Source organism: Salvelinus namaycush, chromosome 30 (assembly GCF_016432855.1).
Source record: "Salvelinus namaycush isolate Seneca chromosome 30, SaNama_1.0, whole genome shotgun sequence".
NCBI classification, from domain to species: Eukaryota; Metazoa; Chordata; class Actinopteri; order Salmoniformes; family Salmonidae; genus Salvelinus; species Salvelinus namaycush.
In genome coordinates this window covers 18,179,919-18,197,180 of record NC_052336.1, presented here as the reverse complement: position 1 = coordinate 18,197,180, position 17,262 = coordinate 18,179,919, and the positions used below count along the sequence as shown (strand labels likewise).

The window sequence follows — 17,262 nt, the reverse complement described above, 5'->3', positions numbered from 1 at the left end:
CCACATTAACCACAGGTTAATGAGAAGTGTGTGCTTGAAAGGATTACATAACTCTGCAATGTTGGGTTGCATTGGAGAGAGTCTCAGTCTTAAATCATTTTTCACACACAGTCTGTGCCTGTATTTAGTTGTCATGCTAGTGACGGCCAAGAATCCACTCTCACAAAGGTACATGGTTGCAAAGGGCATCAGTGTCTTAACAGCGCGATTTGCCAAGGCAGGATATTCTGAGCTCAGCCCAATACAGAAATCTGGCAGTGGCTTCTGATTAATTAAAATTTTCACAGAACTGCTTGTTGCAATTTCAATGAGGCTCTCTTGTTCAGATATCTGTAAGTGGACTGGAGGCAGGGCATGAAAGGGATAACGAATCCAGTTGTTTGTGTCATCTGTATTGGGAAAGAGTCCCTGTAATCCTAGATTCAGATAATTCAGGCGAGAAAAAACATCACCCAGATAGGCCAGTCGTGTGAGAAACTCATCATCATGCAAGTGGTCAGACAAGTGAAAATGATGGTCAGTAAAGAAAACTTTAAGCTCGTCTCTCAATTCAAAAAAATGTGTCAATACTTTGCTCCTTGATAACCAGCGCACTTCTGTATGTTGTAAAAGCACTGCATAGTGCAGAAAATACACGAGAGTTCAGGGGCCTTGCTTTAACAGTTAACCATTTTCACTGTAGTGTCCAAAACGCCTTTCAAGCTGTCAGGCATTCCTTTGGCAGCAAGAGCCTCTCGGTGGATGCATCAGTGTACCCATGGATCTGGAGCAACTGCATGCATGCGCGTTACCACTCCACTATGTCTCCCTGTCATGGCTTTTGCATCATCGGTACAGATACCAACACATCTTGACCACCAAAGTCCATTTGATGTCACAAAGCTGTCCAGTACTTTAAAAATATCCTCTCCTGTTGTCCTGGTTTCCAGTGGTTTGCAGAAGAGGATGTCTTCCTTAATTGACCCCTCATAAACGTAACGGACAGGATACCAGGAGCTGTGCCAGGCCCGACATGACTGTTGGCTCATCCAGCTGTAACGCATAGAATTCACTGTCTTGTATGCAAAGCAGTAATTGTTTCAAAACATCTCCTGCCATGTCACTGATGCGTCGTGAAACAGTGTTGTTTGATGAAGACATTGTCTGTATCGTTTTCTTTGGCCTTTGCCCCCAGCATTGTCCCAGCCATATCCGCGGCAGCAGGAAGAATGAAGTCCTCCACAATTGTATGGGGCTTGCCTGTCCTAGCCACTCGGTAGCTCACCATTTAAGACTCTTCTAGCCCTTTCTTATTAATGGTATCTGTTGCTTTTATACATGTCTTACTACTCGAAAGTCGTCTTAATTCTTGATCAAAAAACTCCCGTGGCTTATTTTTCAAATTGGCATTTTTGGTTTCTAATGTCTGCGCAAGAGTGAAGGTTTCATCGAGTTGTGAGATAGTACTTTTTCACATATAACACACTGTGGCTGAGGGAAGGCACTACTCCCAATATAAGTGAATCCCAAATCAATGTAGTTCTCATCATGTTTGCGCCTCTTCGATGGTCCAACGTCCCTGTCTGTTGTTCGGTGCTTTCCCGGGTAAGGGGGCAGTAGCTCTTTGGCTGCATTAGATTCACAACTGTCAGTGTCCATGCTAGCTGGTCTAACAACAAATGTAGAATTACTGATGCTAGCATTGGATGTGCTCGTGGAAGCAGAACAACTTGTGCCGTCGACAGATGCAGTTGTAGAACTGCTTGTAGTAGCAGTGCTACCAGTAGAGCTGGTATGTGGCTCTATGGACATGGTTAAAAAAGTAAGGTTTCTGCACTTTTTATCAATTTTAGAGCAAACGGAATGAGCTACATTTGGCTACATACGGACCGTTAGTGGAATTCCTGAGAGAGTAACGGTTAATGTGATTGGACTAGACTACCTGTATTTGACATTGTGTTGTTATTTTGCTGAACACTAGATGGTTTAATTTGATTTTTGGCAGTGAAACAAGGCTACTTATGTGAGGAAAAACCTCACCCAAATGTATAGACCCATTGGAAAATATAAATGGACTGTTTTAAAATGTATAAAAATGTTTTTGTTTTTTAAAATAAAATCAATAAATGAATCACATTTTTATTTGGCGTACCCCCGACTGCATTGCGGGTATCCCTGGGAGGTAATTTAATTTGTAATTTAATTACATTTGTTAGTTGAACTCAATTCAAATCTTGGTAGTGTTTTCAGTAGTTAATTACTTTTTAGATGTGTAGCTAACTGGAACTACACACAAAGAAAATATTGGTGAAGTAGGCAAGAATTTCCTTTCTTTCACAGCATCAGAATTGCCCAATTCTAACTTGAAACAGTTTTTGTGTTGAATAGGCTAAATTACACATTCTGTTTTAAGGAAACATTTTGCTAAACATTTTGGGACTGTATCAACAGTGGGCTAATGAAACAAATACCAAAAGTTAGTTTTTGAGAGGTATTTTCCTTTAAATCTGACTCCAGAGTGATATGTTATTGCAACTTGTAGTATATGACATTGCAGATTTAGATATGATCATTTATCATGAAGTAGTTTGGATGTTTTTTTAAAAAGTAACTTTAGAGTCATTCCAGCTTTAAAAAGCACAAGAAACACGATTGACAATTTATTTTCATCATGAGCAAAAGTTATTGGTTTTCTACCCAAAGTTCCAAAGAAAATTTTGTGATCTATTTAATAAATACAAGAGACAAGCAAAATGGATTAGGGTGTGGTGACAGTAGCAGGAACAGTGGCATCTAGTGGGCAAAACGTGGTACTTTCACACTAACTTACGGTAAAAAATGCAAGCGACTTCAATGGCTAATTTCTCTTAACAGGGGGAAAAGACCATCACCAGATTCACATGGAATACATTAATAAGGATGAAGAAGCAATACTCCAAGCAGCAGCTCCAAACTACCTGTCAGACAGAGAACTGATATTGTATACTGGTTGTTGAGTTGGGGTGTGTGGGTCCATGGGTGGCTTTTGATCGTTTTATTGGATTCCTCATGCCTAATCATTGTTAGGTAGAATTATGGTCCAAGTCGGATAATAGGTACTATATTTATTAAAGAATATATACATCCTATAAATTAAAATGGCCAATATGGGCGCAATCAATTATCTTTATTCCAACAAAATAATGTTTCAGGAATACTAATCATATCTGTTTCGACCTACATAAATGATTTCAGAACAATCTGAGATGGTGGGTGTCATGGCTTGCTGAAATGACCCTTCAGTGAGGTAAACTATGTTTCTTAGGGTAGCTTTAGTGTGGCTAAACTTCTTCCAGTGTCAAGTAATTGGTAGCTTGGTAAACTATATTTTCAGAGTAACTTCCCCTTCCCTATATCTTATGGGATATTGTACATCTGACTCGAAAAGGAGTCAAGTAGTCCTTGCTCGATCCGTTTTGAACAACTCATTAAAATACTGATAAGTGTAAGAAGGTTTTCCTTTATCAAAAATGATTAGATACTGTCCCAAACCAAGATCACACTTCACCAGAGGTATTAGTTCTAAATCACCCATGCCTGCTGAGTATGATAACCTTTTACAAATGGAATTAAGTGTCCTTTCTCTTCATCATGATGAAAATCTGCAAGGACAACAATTGGCCTAATACAAGCCATTTATCAAAATGGCTTTAGAGCTCTGGAAATAGATTTGAACAATTACGATCATAGTGCAATTTGTCAAGAAGTGTGATCCCATGTACTTCTAATATTTTGGCTGAGATGACATCTTTCAAAATATATATATTTTTTTAATCATGAAATACCAAACAGTGCTTTTGTAGCAAATGTCTGCCTGCGTTTCACTGTCTAGAGAGGACACAGCCATTAACCTCCTTCTCAAACCCATTAAATCAATCTGAGCAAAGCAGAGAAACCAAGGTTGAATAAAAAAAATGCTGCGACTGCAATAAAGCCCATATGGAACAAACCGTGTGTCCTCAAGACTGGAGAAGGTTATCACTTCAGGTCGCTGTTATCATACAGTTAACAGCTTTCAGTGAGGTGCCTGAGGCACCAGTCAGTGATGCTGGTCACATAGATAGAGGCTCTATAAGTAAATCTCCTATCGACCTGCTGAATCCGTTATCAAGCACGACAAATTCTGGGCCAAGTGTAAAATCCAGAGAGGGTAGTTAGGGAGAACTGGATAGTGTATACCTGAGTGAGAGGACAGATAAAACACTGTGACAAAAGCATTACCCTAGAGCCAAATCACAATCACATGTGGCTGGTGAGAAATAGCATATCAGATGAGACAACAAGGTACCATATGAGTGTGTGGTGGACAAGAATACACAAGCTGGAAGTCTATTTCCCCAATGACATTGGTTTTCTATGAAGTACCACAGCTTTTTGTATGGAACACATCAAATGGTATTCTCCTAAAACATATAGGCCTACAATTACACTGAACCAAAATATAAACACAACATGTAAATTGTCCCATGTTTCATGAGCTGAAATAAAAGATCCCAGAAATATTCCATATGCAACAAAAGCTTACTACTCTCAAATGTTATGCACAAATGTGTTTACATCCCTGTTAGTGAGCATTTATCCTTTGCCAAGATAATCAAATCACCTGACAGGTGTGGAATATCAAGAAGCTGATTAAACAGCATGATCATTACACAGGTACACCTTGTGCTGGGGAAAATAAAATGGCACTTTAAAATGTGCAGTTTTGTCACACAACACAATGCCACAGATGTCTCAAGTTTTGAGGGAGTGTGCAATTGGCATGCTGACTGTTTCAGCATGATAATGCACGGCTCCTTGACGCAAGGATCTGTACACAATTCCTGGAAGCTGAAAATGTCCCAGTTCTTCCATGGCCTGCATACTCACCAGACATGTCACCCATTGAGCATGTTTGGGATGCTCTGGATCGACAGCGTCATCCAGTTCCCGCCAATATGCAGCAACTTCGCACAGCCATTGAAGAGGAGTGGGACAACATTCCACAGGCCACAATCAACAGCCTGATCAACTCTAGGAAGGAGATGTGTTGCGCTGCATGAGGGAAATGGTGGTCACCAGATGCATATCTGCATAAATGGTGGTCAACAGATGCATATCTGCATAAATGGTGGTCAACAGATGCATATCTGTTTTCCCAGTCATGTGAAATCCATAGATTAGGGCCTAATTTATTTATTTAAATTGAGTGATTTCCTTATATGAACTGTAACTCAGTAAAATCTTTGAAATTGTTGCATGCTGCGTTTATATTTTTGTTCAGTATACTACTACTACTAATAATAATAATAAATACATTTTAATATTGATTAATAATAACCATTTTCTGTTTTCCAAAACCTACCAATGACGTGGATGTGGATTAAGGCAGCCCCCCACACCTCTCTGATTCAGAGCGGTTGGATTAAATGCGGAAGACACATTTCAGTTGAATACACATTTCAGTTGAACTGACTAGGTATCCCTGTTTCCTTTTCCACTGCATAAAGAATGAGAATAAATTCATTTTGAACTTGTGATAAAAGTGTGCACTCTATTTCTTCCCTTCTCACCCCGCTGCAGCAGATGAGAGCGAGGTCTCTCGGATGGCATGGGAGTTTGCTATCACCCTGCCTCCAGATGGTTCCATCTTTTCTTATCTAGAAGAATGGGTGCTGCCTCCATTCCCTTATCTGGGAATCCTTTCAATTGAATATTTACTGGGCCTATGTTTCTTTCTGCCTGTGTTAGCACCACTGAACACACTATTCCTCTTGCTTGGGAAGACCTGCCGAAGGGTTTTTCTCCCCCCTTCATGCACACTCTCACTCTCCATCTCCCTAGTTAGGGAATGGGACAGTGATTGATTATGTGATTATGCCAGAAAAGAACGTAAGGTTAAGCTGGGAGAAGCACGGAGGTATTAATGAATGACCATACAAGGAATATGTTCATCAATAGAGAAAAGTATGGATTATGACAGGGGGGAATACCTCCTCAATCTTGTGTCAAGAATAGAACAGATGGAGTTAATCACTTTTTCCCCACACTCTTATTTCCTTCTTCACTTTTTACACCACGGATTAAGAGGCACACTCAAACAGTCATTGAAAACGTCTTATTGCAATATAACTGGCAGGCTGGGGTCTATCTGCATGAACAAACCAGGGCACAGCTCCTCCCTGGTAAGTGTCTCGAAATGTCTTTGCAAAAAACACTTTTCTGAAATTCCTCCATGTTGGATTAATCAGTGCAGTTGAGGATGTAATTGCAGTGCTGAAGTCAAAGCTGTAAGTGCAGATAATGAAGACTGAATAAATGGCTTTCAGAATTCAAAGTTTAAAAATTATGAGAATTGCAGCGACCATTGTGCCCCTGATATATATGCTCTAAAATTGTAGAGGGCCACAATACAAAATGATGGGATTTTAGTTTGTTTTATATTGATGCAAGAGTTGCAAGGGTTCACGGAATTGGTATAGAACAAATTAATCTATACCCCAAAATGTAATTTCTGATGTGCAAGCTGATGATTGAATGATAAAATTGACAATTGAGAAGAAAAAAAATATTGGCCTAAATGGTGGTTTTACTTATTTGCCTGTCTTCTGAAGCTTTCTCAAAATTCTCAGAGAATCTCCATTGAAATAGTTTAGTCCAGGACTAAATGAATCTGTGTCCGGGAAACCGCCTCTCACTGTATTACATGGGTTATTGTAAAATTGTGAAAGCTGTCAATTTGGTTACTTGAGCTGACTGTTGCTGCCCTCTGGTGGAGGTGAAATATTATAGAGGCCAACATTTTGAGAGGACATCAGTAAATAACAGTTCTATATGCTTCATGTTCAGGCCGTTAAAGGGACTAGATGATGGAAAGACATGTTTGTTTTGGCACAACATTTTTTTAAATTGTTCAGTACATTTATTGATTGATGATCCTCAAGTTATCGCACTTAGTCTAATTTATAGGTCTTGTCATGCCAAATAATGTCCCCCGGCCAAATAGTGTCCACACTGGAATTCGACAAACTATTAGCGTCCGTTACTATATCAACGGTGTGTTGACCTAATGATTAGAATTTTGGAGATCGTTACAGACTAAATTACTTTATTTTCCTAATCGCTATGCAAACAAGGCTTATTTCCGCAACAATTTCGTTTGTTGAAGTTTTGTTTAGCTAATAAAATGAAAACATTCATTTGACCTACTTTTGGGTACCTTGTTAACATGACAACATGAAATCCATGTCTTAAACGTTGCTGTGTTTCAGAAATGGCAAAGAAAACGTGTCATCTGCTTGACACATGAAAGTTACTTACCTTACAGATCACGAAGTCAGCTAATTTCCACTCCATTCATATGCAAATCGGTTTGATTCATACACTGGCTTGTCTGGCTGTCATGCTTATATTTTAACCTGCTATCCCCTATCTACGCTGAAATAATATAATTTCCGTAGTCCTTCCTCTATTATGATCCATTTTTTTCTTCTATCTATTGTAGGTCCTAGGATACAACAATGAATCATGTGGAACAAATAACTACCATCAAAGGATACCTTACAACTTACAATAATGAACACCTTGTGAAACAGCTGTGAAAATCAACCTGCCAATATTTAAGATTTGAATACAAACTTTGATAGTTTTTGGTACAGTTGTGTCCTTAATTTATTTTCACAGATTTTCTGTACACTTACATGGCAATCATAGACTAAAATACTGAATACTGGTGTGTGGAATTCTGCCTGTCACTTGTTCTCAACAGGCAGCCAGTCTCAGAAAGGGGACGTGAAGAGAGAGACTGCAGGCACTGCTGCTCTCTTTGTTCTGAGTGTTTGCAGTGCTAGTGTTTTTAGTTTATCTGTGTATCTCACATATTATGTGCCCGGTATGATAGAGCAAGGAAACTTTCTTAGCAGATAATGACAACAGGGTAGATGATGTAAAGAAAAGTTGGAGGATGGTTGGTAATGGAGGACATCAGGTGGATCCACATCTGGGTGTTGGGCAGAAACTCTAGCTGCTGGAGAACAGGTAGTGGAGGACATCAGGTGGATCCACGTCTGGGTGTTGGGCAGAACCCCTAGGTCCTGGAGAACAGGTAGTGGAGGACATCAGGTGGATCCACGTCTGGGTGTTGGGCAGAACCCCTAGGTCCTGGAGAACAGGTAGTGGAGGACATCAGGTGGATCCACGTCTGGGTGTTGGGCAGAACCCCTAGATCCTGGAGAACAGGTAGTGGAGGACATCAGGTGGATCCACGTCTGGGTGTTGGGCAGAACCCCTAGGTCCTGGAGAACAGGTAGTGGAGGACATCAGGTGGATCCACGTCTGGGTGTTGGGCAGAACCCCTAGGTCCTGGAGAACAGGTAGTGGAGGACATCAGGTGGATCCACGTCTGGGTGTTGGGCAGAACCCCTAGGTCCTGGAGAACAGGTAGTGGAGGATATCAGGTGGATCCACGTCTGGGTGTTGGGCAGAACCCCTAGGTCCTGGAGAACAGGTAGTGGAGGACATCAGGTGGATCCACGTCTGGGTGTTGGGCAGAACCCCTAGGTCCTGGAGAACAGGTAGTGGAGGACATTAGGTGGATCCACGTCTGGGTGTTGGGCAGAACCCCTAGGTCCTGGAGAACAGGTAGTGGAGGACATCAGGTGGATCCACGTCTGGGTGTTGGGCAGAACCCCTAGGTCCTGGAGAACAGGTAGTGGAGGACATCAGGTGGATCCACGTCTGGGTGTTGGGCAGAACCCCTAGGTCCTGGAGAACAGGTAGTGGAGGACATCAGGTGGATCCACGTCTGGGTGTTGGGCAGAACCCCTAGCTGCTGGAGAACAGGAGCAGAGTTAAAAGGAAGAAGGTAGGAGACAGACGTAAACAAGCAAACACCCAGGTTACACTTTACTGTGAGAACATTTGATGGATTAGTGCAGTGTTAAAAAATAAATTAACAGCGGGTAATCATATTTACCTGGTCAAAAACCTCCACATCCTTCTCAGTCCGTGCCTGAAGGTGGTCCTCAAAGGCGTTCTGATCTGGTTCGACAACTTCCACCACATCAGGTGGGGTTTCAGTGATCTGAAAGTACGTTATACAAAAATAACAATAGACAAACAACAACACTAAGTCAATCACAAATTTGAAATACTACAGTATATGCAATAATTGTATATACAATTGCATTGTTTACCTCAGTCAACAGCTGCGGCTCCCGTCTGCTGTTGTGTGCAAAGAGAATTACCTTCAGGTTGTTCTCCCACCCTTCCTGGTATCAAGGGGCTTGCCCATGGCAGTCTTGAGGGTCTGGTTGGTCCATTTACCAAACCTGGAGGAGGGGGTTGGAAAGCGATATCTATTGACAATGTAAGATATTGAAATATGTCTGATTATGTACCATGGAAAAACAAATTGTAAAAAATAAATAAAACAAACTGTTAGTGGAATTAAATAATTCCTCTAATGTACTCATTAATTAGATTCAATCTGTCTATTTATAAGAATTTGTAAGATACTTATTAACATAAAATAGACAGGATACAGTCTTATCAAAATTAGATAATAGTGTTTATTCTCGGAGCACGCTCCCATTTGATCATAAACACAGGTTTATATACAAGATATGACGTCATAGGTTACAGAATGAGTCTCATTGTCCTGATAAATTGAAAACAGGTTCAAAAGTTCATTCTAACTTCACTGGACACACACATGACACATAATATAATCAATTATCCTGAAGGCTCACTATAATTTATTACCACTTTAGCAGACAACTCAAGATAATGGAAGACCTAAAAAGTTACCCCCAGCCTTATCTAAACATCTCAGGGCTAAGTTGGGTCAGTTCAACCATAGTTTAACGACCCTTTCTGCTTATTTTATGACCCACAACACAAATCCCTTTTCACCAGGCATGCAGAGTTCAATTTGTTATAGTTTTATCTAAAGCTAGAATTTGTTTTAACTATTTATTAACAAAATTCCTAACAATCCACCCTAAATAACAAAACAATTCATAGCTACATATCAAATATCATATAGAAACATAAATGTCATACAAGAATAAAACCACATCAATACATGTATTTACACTCCATCAACATCAATGACTGTTCTAACCTTCATCAGAAACATAACTCTATATTTAGGATTTTCGTTACAATCTTCATTAAAGAAACAGTCTATACATTGAAACATGTAACCGTCTAAATTCTCTAAACGTCAAATACAGTTTCATCCAATCTCGGTTCCTCATAATTAAAAGATCCGGAATCGTTCTCCACTAGATCCGGCCCCATACATTCATCCTTCCACTGGTCAAAGCTTAGAATTGATCCGTACTTCATCATCTGTTGTGTCATTGATTTCTCCAGAATCCTGGAAATGAGAACTTTCACACACGGAATCAAACCACATCCACACAAAACTAATACAGTCACACATGTGAAGGTAGCCCATAACACAGTAATCATGAAATTTTTCCATTTCCCAAACATACTGTCAAACCAATTAGTCAGAAAAGTATCCACCCCTGAGGTCACTGCCAACTCGTGAGCTAGGGTGGTTAAACCTGCCAAGGCCTTGGTCACTGATCCATCCGGAGCTGTGTTACTTGGGATAAACGTACAGCACATCGACCCGAATAACACACAAACCCCACCCTTTTCTGCCTATAACATATCTAACGCGATTCTATTCTATTCTGCCAAGCCATTCATTACATCTCTGGTATAATTGATCTAGTCCACATTCTTATTGAGAGTGGACCACTAGAAAATACTTGACTCTAATCCTGCTAAGATCTAATTCCTCGCTTTGAATTGGATCTGAGTAAGGGTAAAGAGCATGCCTAACTGCACTAGTGCATAACTACCGTTCCAATTGGTAGGCAGGTTAGGTCACAGCTTCATACCTCCACACTCTAAACCTTTTCATCTGCCAGTCAGGTCCCTCATTGTCTTCTCGGTTGTAACATTCTCAGTCCTATTGCATGTACTGACTCCCCCTACTTCCCATCCGTGTGTTATGTAGCGATCCATAAAATCCTGTCACTGTGAAAGAGAAAATCTGGATGTAATCGGCACCTGGGGACACATATCACAGATCAATGCAACTGTCATAGTTCAGCTTCCTGCCCTCTTGAACCGCTTTATCATACAGGCCATTCCATGGGTGTAGCAATTCCATCAAATGGAAAGGAAATGGTTATGAACTGAGGTTTTGCTGAGGCATGCCTAACCATAGGTTAGAATCCCATAACAGTTTCCACCTCAATCACTTCCTTAAAATCTTTCATCTGAACCATCCACATCGGCCTTGGCTCTGGACAACTCTACGGTCAGTATCTGCTTTGTCTGGGGCTCTGCTTGTATTCTGGCTGACTATCATCTGCTCTAACTTCTCGTACTCGGAATGGCACTAGGTTGTCAACTGAAACCCTTACTTTCACTACTCTCCATCTTCCATACTGGGTATGTAGATTTATGTAGCCTTCATGATGTGAGCTATAACCTGTTTCCATGAGCTACACAGGGACTTGCATAAATGTCTTCCACAATGGCTGCTCTTAGTCCTAAACTGCCAAGGAGTCAGAGGCCCCATTTGGTCTACATAGAACTCCACTGAGACTTCCTTCCCAATCCCACTCTCACTTCCTGTTTATCCAGATCAAGTGATCTCTTATGCTTGGTTAATACAAAATCCTCATTGTCTAACTATGTGTCAATATTACCCTCTGGCCTTCTTGGGGTTCATGGTGTATCAGGAATATGGCTCCCACAACCAGACAGCTCGGGATGGACCGCCCACCTATAAAGCCCCACCCTCACCCAGAGAAAACATCATCAGCAAGAAGCCAGACACACTTTCACTTCTATGAACAAACACAGGAATGAAATGACGGGGAAAAGGAAATCTTCATCCGAGAGATGGCCCCCGGAATTCTGTTAATTCCAGTTCTCCTCTCGGACACTGTGCTTGTTCGACAGTGTCAATGTGTCTTACCCTCCCGCAGTGTGATATGAATCCGGGTAGCTCTTTCAGCTAGCTGTTACCAGGAGTCCTTGGTATGGTCCCCCCAACAGGCCTCAGGGACTGGATTGAGTGACTTCACCTGCAATTCACCTGTAGTGCATAAAATCTTGGACATACAGGTTTGGTTAAATAAACAACCTTTTCATGTAATCAACAATACTTCTTTCTATTTCTATATCTGCTTGTTTAGCTAGATTTTTTTTTTAAATTAGTTTATCATCCAATAGGCCACATCCTATCCTAGACCACAACTTACCCATCCCCCCTTTGTTACCTGGCTCTGCCAGGTAACAACCTTGCCTAACCTAACCAATGACTTAGGTAAAATTAGTGTAAATTATCCTTATGTCTGACATTATCATGTAGGAACGCCTCTTTCATTCGCCGCATGTCCAATTCTCCCTTGGGCGTCCATTCATATCTATCCTTTTCCAATTCTCTGTCAAGTGACTTATCTACTTTAAAAGGTATCTGTGCTGCTTATATATGTTCTTAAATATATATATATTTATTGATTTAAACCGTATCCCTCTTCTCACCTATCTTATTTCACAGCCTACCTTGCTCATGTCCTGGTCCCCCCTCTCCACTCTGCTCTCAAACCTTCAAGATCTCAACAGTGCGTGGCAGACCCCTCTGTCTGCCTTTTTCTCATAATAGTCAATAACAACTATGTGTTCCATCCAAATATTAACTAAGTGTCTCACTGTTTTGGCTTTATCTAAAATCATGGATTTAAAAAAACAACATGTCTTATAGTGTCAATCTCTAAAATCCTTACATAACCTTAATCAACCTATCAATAATCCCAAATCATCACACATGTCATATACCCCTGTCAATTTTAATACTATTTAAATAAAAATCTTCTAATGGCCAAAACAAATGGTAACCATATCAAATCCTTTCTTTACTAATAAGCTCTCTCCCCCAGGAGTCCACTGTTTTTTATTAAATAATAATATTGGTTAAACTTAAACTCAGTCTCATAAATAATTAATATATGTTTTACAGTGTGGATACCTTATCCACAGTAAATTACCACTCCTAAGAACTAAAACTTATTTCTTCTCATAAATAATTTTAATGCTTATGTATTTTCCTGCCCTATTGGCTTAAAATATCTCCTGTCCAAACCTCAATGTATCATATCTTCCCTCATTTATTATTGATGACAAAGATTTTTCCAGTTGTAATACCAAATCAATAATAGTCAATTAATTTACCTCAAAACTAGTATCCCAAATGACCACAAATGCATTATCTTCATGGCCCTCCCCCGAAGCTGATCAGACTTCAAGAGACAGCCATGATAAAGGTCAAAGGTTATACCACCCTTGTATAGTCATGTTCCTAGACATTTTAAAGAACCCTTTATCCTTAAAATCAAAAAATTAACTTGTGTAATTAAAACTCAGAAGATAAAAACTCATAAAACTCCAAATGTGAGCATGCCCCTTTAAAATACCTTTGCACTAAAACAAATAGTCCTAACAAATGTTTTATGTGTGTATATTTGCAAACCTTAATGAAAAAACAAAAACCTTTCAGGCCCTTTCCAATTTGGTCCTTTATGGCCTCAATCTCACTCCTCAATCTCAATCTCTCCCCAAGATAATAGTCCCAGGAAACATTCAAGAGACAATAAAACTCGCACTCTCCCAGGAAAAACACCAAACGCCTAACTAGCATTCACTGTGCTACATCGATTCAGAAACTCAAAAGTGAACTATTAACCAAACCTAATGATAATTCCTCTTTACCTCAAATCATTAATCATAAGTTCTAAACAACGTCAATGTATATGTGTACTTAAGTGAACATGCTGGCCTTAGATGCAATTAACCTGATATTTATTATCTAAACGTATTACTTTTTTCCTCTGTCGCAAATGTCGTACATTTCTCAGTGTAAGAAATCAGTAATTTAATCCCAGGTATTTAATAAAAATGTAAACGTATTTTCCCATGGCTCCTTCAACTTACATATTTTAGATAACTTCCATCCGTCCCGGAAGAAGGAATCCTACTTAAACACACCAGAATACAATGTTTATAATCAATAACCATCAGAATCCATTATTACTATGTTTTACGATTCAGACATTCAGATCTCCCTTCACACAGGTGAATATAGTCCAATAAACACCATAAAACAATGATGCCCACCTAGCGAATCTGTTGCTAGTTTTTAGCATCTTTCCTAACTACCCTGACGATTTACAGCTACTTTTAAAAATGTATCTGGAAATGTTTATCAACTTCTGAAAAGTGACTCAAAACCATAATGGACGCATTTTCCTTCTAAATGACACAAACACTTTTCTCTGCCACACCCCAGTCACAACATCATTGCCGTGGCGACAAAAGTGCCTTGTGAGTGATGTCATCAACAGGCGCTCAACCCAGACCCAAGCCGCAACGACTTTCAATGAATTGTAAATAATTGTTGGCTGTCTGCAGCAACAGTAGTACGGGTTCGATAAACCAAACCCAATTTATCACAAAGGTTGGATCTTGAATAGAATTTACAACGTCAATCAACATCTCTCAATCAAAACTATACTGCCAGAATTATAGAAAATAGTGTACCTGAATAATGGCCAAATCCATTCGAGTAACGTAATTGTGTATCCCACCCAATGACGTTGTTTTTACGTCGTTACAAAACAAATCATCCTGTCTCCAGCAACGTACCCTGAAAATTAGTAGCCAATACAATACCAAAACTAACTGTCTAATTCATGCCTCTAGGCAAAACATCTACTTACTCCAGCTGAGTTTTGCATCAAAACTATCGTATAAGTAAAATCAACTTCTCAACTTTCTCTACTCCAAAGTGTAAAAATACCATATACTTCGCCAAATTTATATCGCATGTCAATCATCCATAATAATTATAATATTCCGATGGGCACAACTATTGTATTTCTCTGTTATTCTTTAGAATTCATCAGATTTAGTAACTATCTCTTCCTTGATTCAGCATTTTAATTACGACTATATTCCCAATACATTATTCAACCATATAATTTAGGCAACAGACATCGTCTTGCATCGAAATTCTCTACGTTATTATTTTAAGTGGAACGAATTAGTCTATTAATTTAACCTATACAATCTATTAAAACGTTCAGTTTATATCTTATACAAACACTAACAACTATAACTTTCTAGGCAACCCATATAATTAGTTTAATTACAATCAAAAAACTCTGAATTTAGCCAAAGCATTTACCGGTAACCGAACCCGAGACTCTCGCGTTCCAGGCGAGAATTCTACCACTGATCCACCAAAGCCATGTAAATAACAAAAACTTATTCGCAATTAAACCCACTTTACATGTATCTGTATTCGTAATTCCAATCCCGAGTCAACAAAATATCCCTAATTTAAAAGCTCAAGCCTTTCCTCAGTGAGAATTCCCATTTTTCTCGCTTTCGTTGTTTCTCGGCTCTCTCTTATTCTCCCGATAGCCGCGCCTTACCTTTCCCTTAGTTAAATTACAATCTCGGTGATTGTGTCCAATCCTGTCACAATGTTTGCAGGGAGTGTTACACTCCCGGGCGAAATGTCCAGTTTCATTACAATTAAAACATTTTCTATTTTTCTTTTGACTCACCCTATCCGCTTTTCTCGACTTTTTTCCTTTCTCTACCTCTAGTATCCCTTCCTCGGCTCCAGCAGGCTTCACATATATGGGTGGTGATATTGCGGGTAGCTCCTGCAGCCGTATTCTCACAACCACTATTTCATTAACAGGATTACCTCTGTATTCTTGGTATCCTAGCGAAGGATATAGTTTGTTACCCTCACCCCCACCCATTCGGCTAACTTTTTAATCTGTGGGAGCGGAGTGCAGCGTATCTTGGCTCTCTTTAAATTTCTTTCTGTTACTACCCTCTACTCTTTTCCTAGCTTCCGAAAGCCAGACTCTAGCTGTGGCTAACCCCTGTTTATTCTGCTTCTTCTCATCCTTACCACACTCCTTATGTATCTGTTTGATAAGCAATTCTAGTTTTTCAACATTCAGCCTACCATCAAATCCATAATGCTTACTCCATTTTGGACAGAATTCTAAATTACTCTTATCTTTCAGTTCTATAAAACGCTAGTCTCCCGTTAATACCGGGACCTCCTTGGAGGATTTACTACCCATGTTTGATAAATCCTTGCCTTTACTAGTAGTTATGGTATTTATCACCTATCTATGTCTTTCTATTTATTTATTTATTTCTCTATGTGTGTGTTACCACTTCCTACCGCTCTCACAATTTAGGTGAATATATTTCTATGTTATGTGCGTTTTACCATTACCTAGTTATAATCTATGTGTATGAATTTATATGATTCTCTTCCCTGGAAACTTTATCTATAGCGTTGTTATTGATCGGACATTAGATCTCACTTTAAACTATCAGTTATTAGCCAGGGGACACACTTCCCTGGTCAAACTCTGGTTGTATTTATCCAATCTCACTTCGCTATATTAAGATTCCCTCCCACCCTTTTGGATATTCCCTTTCAGTATTGAATAGGATCAGTTATTCCGTTCGCCTAGGATTACCCTGCCTTCTCACCACCTAATTTATCCTCAACTGTTTTAGGTTAAAACTTCATTTAGGTATGTCTTTTGAATTAATGGCTGTCCTATTTGTACAAAACGACCGTCCTATCTAACAACACTTACTATATCCTCCTTAAATAACCCACGGCTTGCAAGGCCCGGATCATTTAAGGCCAATATTTTTTTTCCGGTAATGCACCCACCATAGGTCTTTTCGGACCTATAACTCCCTTCCTTGTATTTCGGTCATACAAGTAACCCACAATATGTTTGGAATAGCGAAGCTACCATTATTGATAAATGCTAAACACGTTTAGAACTTAAAATCAAAGATAACTTACATCATACCCCCCACATTCGAGAATAAAGACTATTTACCTTCGTCTTGCAGACTGGGAAAAGCAATGCCGGTTTGATTCCGTCACCGTCTCTGTCGACCTCAGATATATATATACCGGCCTGTTTTTTAACCTCAATTCAGAGGCCAGGACTTTAAATAACGGGTCTTGACCCGCCCGTGCACGGTTTCCGGCTAATATCTTCGGATGACAGAGGCAAAGTTTGGAAATCCACTCGAAGGACCAATTGTTAGTGGAATTAAATAATTCCTCTAATGTACTCATTAATTAGATTCAATCTGTCTATTTATAAGAATTTGTAA

The 17,262-nt window shown here is 39.6% G+C and overlaps 2 long non-coding RNA genes across 4 annotated transcripts in view; both read right to left on the bottom strand.

Annotated features, from left to right (window-relative positions):
* Positions 1 to 8,776: 8,776 nt before the first annotated feature.
* LOC120025380 lies at positions 8,777 to 9,478 on the bottom strand. 2 transcript variants are annotated; one of them, XR_005472994.1, is made up of 3 exons: positions 9,192 to 9,478; positions 8,972 to 9,079; positions 8,777 to 8,824 (listed from the first exon to the last, which is right to left on the bottom strand). It is a non-coding gene; the product is annotated as an uncharacterized LOC120025380 (long non-coding RNA). The 2 variants fall into 2 exon arrangements; XR_005472993.1 differs by having other exon boundaries at positions 8,779 to 8,827.
* Positions 9,479 to 9,962: 484 nt separating this feature from the next.
* The window catches only part of LOC120025353, a 19,566-nt gene continuing 12,266 nt past the window's right edge, over positions 9,963 to 17,262 (bottom strand). For both annotated transcript variants that reach the window (XR_005472989.1, XR_005472988.1), the window contains exon 5: positions 9,963 to 12,140. This is a non-coding gene — a long non-coding RNA (uncharacterized LOC120025353). The remainder of the gene's footprint in view (positions 12,141 to 17,262) is intronic.